Source organism: Physella acuta, unplaced genomic scaffold (genome assembly GCF_028476545.2).
Source record: "Physella acuta isolate Inbredline_101_S28 unplaced genomic scaffold, ASM2847654v3 ptg001292l, whole genome shotgun sequence".
In the NCBI taxonomy this organism is placed as follows: Eukaryota; Metazoa; Mollusca; class Gastropoda; family Physidae; genus Physella; species Physella acuta.
In genome coordinates, this window is record NW_026732807.1 from 143,578 (window position 1) to 148,818 (window position 5,241).

The following is a 5,241-nucleotide window of genomic DNA, read 5'->3' on the forward strand; positions in this document are numbered from 1 at the left end:
ATTTTATTCCTTAAGTAAAAAAAAAGAGTTCTTTCTTACCGTGTGTGTATGAAAAATTTTTCCTCGTTCCTCGATTTTCACAGTTCCTGAATGTCCGAATTCACACACACACAAAACACAGTTATGCACAAGGTTGACTATGGGTGCCTTAAACGGCAAGTCTAGTTGAATCCATCCTGATCGCAGCGCCAATTGTAACGGGCGAACATCTACCCTGCTCGCAGCGGCAATTGTAACGGGCGGACATTTATCCTGCCGACAACGCCAATTATAACGAGCCAACAGTTACTATGCTCGCACGCCACATGTAATGAGACCTAATTGTCTGTAGTGCCAAATGTTAACGAGTTCTGACCACTCATTCTAGACAACATCGACCACAGTATAGATACTCAAGATGCAGGTTCGCTATTGATCCTTTATTACATGAATCAAGAAATGTTTCATAATCACACAAGAAATCAACAGGAATGCTTCTCAATAATAGTCTGGATCAACTGACTCCCTAACAGTCCTCACTAGGCTTCGTATAACTGAATCCACATGTCTATAGTCCTTCTTTACACAATACGGCTAACCCGTTCAATAACCAACATTGATACTGTCACAACTAGCGGTGAAAAGAGAAGAGCAGAGCTACGATCTCAGCCGTCCCCTCCTATTTATCCTTAGTATTCGAAGTCGTACTTGTCTCCATTTCCGTAATCGATACTTGTAATCGATGTATCCGAATACTAATGTCGCAGTTTCTGACGTACCGTCCGATTTACTAAAACATCTGCATCCCATCAATCAAAGTTGACAGCTCGTCTGAAACTTCTCGTACCGTTTCCCAAAATAGCACGCGTTGGCTTTGAGATTGTTATCAGACCGATCCAATAAGCCACCTGTTATAGTTGCATCAGATTTCATTCTGCGTCGCGGCTTATCGTTCGTTATCAGTTGTAACTAGTAGCCAGGCCTACCCCCGTTATATATATATATATATATATATATATATATATGGTGGCCGGAAAGAACCGCAACGGAAAAAAGCGCAACGGAAAAAAGCGCAAATCAAAAAGCGCAACGGAAATAAGCGCACACGGAAAAAAGCGCAAAGAGAAAAAAGCGCAAACGGAAAAAAGCGCAAAGAGAAAAAAGCGCACACAGAAAAAAGCGCAAACAGAAAAAAGCGCAAACGGAAAAAAGCGCAAAGAGAAAAAAGCGCACACGGAAAAAAGCGCAAAGAGAAAAAAGCGCAAAGAGAAAAAAGCGCAAAGAGAAAAAAGCGCACACAGAAAAAAGCGCAAACAGAAAAAAGCGCAAACGGAAAAAAGCGCAAAGAGAAAAAAGCGCAAACGGAAAAAAGCGCAAACAGAAAAAAGCGCACACGGAAAAAAGCGCAAACGGAAAAAAGCGCAAACGGAAAAAAGCGCAAACAGAAAAAAGCGCAAACGGAAAAAAGCGCAAACAGAAAAAAGCGCACACAGAAAAAAGCGCAAACAGAAAAAAGCGCAAACGGAAAAAAGCGCAAACAGAAAAAAGCGCACACAGAAAAAAGCGCAAACGGAAAAAAGCGCAAACAGAAACAGAAAAATGCGCAACCAGAAAAAACACAAAGAAAAATGTGCAAAAGAGAAATTTAGCACAAAGACCATATGGACTAGATGACACATTTATACATGACTGTTAGGGCTGCTGTGAGAGTGTCGTGTTTGATCACGTGATCTACTACCATTTAAAGCGTACCACTACCATCTGCATTCCCATCACCACGATACAGGCGATAATCACTTTACACAATGCCTATTATTTTCTTGGTCAATAATTATTCAACTACTATTCTCGTATAAACATAAAACTATCGACATTACACGAAGTATCTTTCACATTCTCCCTAGTCCGAACTACCTAGCTTGCATACTATAACAACCCGTTCCTATGGCAAAACTTCACACTCTTTCATCCGCGTCATCAAACATGCATTCGTCATATCTCTCGTAACAACATTCATTCGCACCAAAATAACAATTTTGTATTTAATATTTTTTCACATCATGACGCACCTACCTACCTACCTACTACCCACCTACCTACCTACCTACCTAACTACCCACCTACCCACTTACCCACTTACCCACCTACCCGCCTACATACTTACCAAACTACCCACCAAAAAAGTATCGGCGAAGTTCGTAAGTTTCGTAAACTGTACTAGACATCTTTTTTTAAAATGAAAATTCATTGACATCATTGACATATGTTACATATATGTTACATTTTGCGACAACCTTAATTAGTGCGTTGGGCTTGTATGAAAACTCACTTCGAACTAACTCAATTACATGCTATTTATTTTAACATTACACGGTAAGCGTCACCCAACTGTTGTGATGTGAGGTGAGGACAGGTTCGACAATAAACCAACACGAAAGTACGAAAGAGACATAGATTGCCTATTAGAGAATGGACCCCTTAACTTTCCTAACCCCACCATATATATATATATATATATATATATATATATATATATATATATATATATATATATATATATATACCGAGGGGTCTATGGGGGGGGGGGGGGTTATGACCCCCCATAAACCCCCCCCCCCCCTGCCTACGCCATTGCATATAAGTATTCGCATAGATTTAGAGTAGCGTCCCTTTTGTTTACATGTTTTCATTACCCTTCAAACAAAAGTCTATTTTAGTTATATTGAGATTAAAGAATGTAAATAAATAGTATACACAATTCTGTAGAATAGGAACGATTGGGAGGGAAGTGACATTTAGCGCAGTAAATTTAGAGGTTAGGTAGGGTATAATAAATGGTGGGGTTAGGAAAGTTAAGGGGTCCATTCTCTAATAGGAAATCTATGTCTCTTTCGTACTTTCGTGTTGGTTTATTGTCGAACCTGTCCTCACCTCACATCACAACAGTTGGGTGACGCTTACCGTGTAATGTTAAAATAAATAGCATGTAATTGAGTTAGTTCGAAGTGAGTTTTCATACAAGCCCAACGCACTAATTAAGGTTGTCGCAAAATGTAACATATATGTAACATATAAATGTGTCATCTAGTCCATATGGTCTTTGTGCTAAATTTCTCTTTTGCACATTTTTTCTTTGTGTTTTTTCTGGTTGCGCATTTTTCTGTTTCTGTTTGCGCTTTTTTCCGTTTGCGCTTTTTTCTGTGTGCGCTTTTTTCTGTTTGCGCTTTTTTCCGTTTGCGCTTTTTTCTGTTTGCGCTTTTTTCTGTGTGCGCTTTTTTCTGTTTGCGCTTTTTTCCGTTTGCGCTTTTTTCTGTTTGCGCTTTTTTCCGTTTGCGCTTTTTTCCGTTTGCGCTTTTTTCCGTGTGCGCTTTTTTCTGTTTGCGCTTTTTTCCGTTTGCGCTTTTTTCTCTTTGCGCTTTTTTCCGTTTGCGCTTTTTTCTGTTTGCGCTTTTTTCTGTGTGCGCTTTTTTCTCTTTGCGCTTTTTTCTCTTTGCGCTTTTTTCTCTTTGCGCTTTTTTCCGTGTGCGCTTTTTTCTCTTTGCGCTTTTTTCCGTTTGCGCTTTTTTCTGTTTGCGCTTTTTTCTGTGTGCGCTTTTTTCTCTTTGCGCTTTTTTCCGTTTGCGCTTTTTTCTCTTTGCGCTTTTTTCTGTGTGCGCTTTTTTCTCTTTGCGCTTTTTTCCGTGTGCGCTTATTTCCGTTGCGCTTTTTGATTTGCGCTTTTTTCCGTTGCGCTTTTTTCCGTTGCGGTTCTTTCTGGGAACCTTTCATATATATATATATATATATATATATATATATATATATATATATATATATATATATATATATGGTTGCGCATTTTTTTCTTTGCGCATTTTCTGTTTGCGCTTTTTTCTGTGAGCGCTTTTTTCTGTTTGCGCTTTTTTTTCTGTTTGCGCTTTTTAGCTGGTTGCGCATCTTTCTAGTCACCATACACATATAATAAAACGAAATACGTTTTAAATCAAATGAACACAAGCTTAAATCAATGATATCTTCCCTCGTCGTCAAAAGTTATACACCAGCATTAGAGAGACGTCTCGTTTGTTGTTGTTGTTGTTGTTTGGCACATGTACGTCAGGTGGATAAAAAAACTGCGACGATTGTTGTCAAAATACACAGTCAAATTAGAAAATCAAAACGCGACTATCAGAAAATGTATCTGACCCTTGGGTTTGAGAGTACGAAATCACGGGTGAATTTTATTTTTAAAATTATTTTACACTATCTGCCCTTTTCAAAGTAAATAACCAAATTGATCTCAAAGTTTAGTTTACATGTAGCCAACTAGATATACGTGGGCGTATTTTCGATCAGAATTTAGTTAATTTGTTGCTTGAAGACCATTTCGAGGCCGGACTTGCTTTGTTTAATCTGGTAAATGAAGATGTAGTGGGCGTGTGGTAAACTAAACATAAAAAAACCAACATCACATTTCGTCTTCTTTTTTTTAAACCGTCGCATTTCTTTAATTCTCTTTAAATAGCTTCTTTAGCAGTCTACTGTTGACCCCGCGGCTATTTTTAGACCCTGACTATTGACATACAGCTCCGCAGTAAATACTCTCGTCTGTCTACCCTTGTGATCTGAATACGAAAGCGTCATCTTCAATCATGGCTTGTCGATGCAAGCTATTATTTCACTAACATTTTGAAATCACCGAAAAATTGTATTTGCATTAACCTCAGATAAATCGATACCATTTATTTTCTTCAAAGTAGTTCAGTAGCCTCGCAACTATCGATAAAATGCTATATTCATATTTTGTCTTGTAATTAAAATGTTTGCCTTCGCTGTCGTTGATCTCCAACAAAATTATATAGCCTACTATTATTTTTCTTAAATCCATGTATTACATACGTGTAATAAGAATCAAGTTCCGAATTGTCTTGAGATGTGTAGGCTCTTTGGTATTGGGGATAGGATGTTGATTTTTCTGGTCTAAATAAACTTATGGATTCATACTCGTGGAAAATTATTGCATTTATTATTTGTTTTTCACGCACAATGAAAAATCAGTAAAAAGAGTACGATTGTTTTTTTTAAATGTTTTTGTATCTAAATTTCCATTTATTGCTAAAATGTAATAAGTTTATCCTTTAAAAAACAAAAAGAAAGCATAAGCCATTAGTGACTATCATTAATTTAAATCATACAAGGAATATGTAGGACGACGCCACAGACATTCTTTACTGCATTTACACATGTTATAGGCGTATGTGTGGGCAGGGGCACGGGCATGAG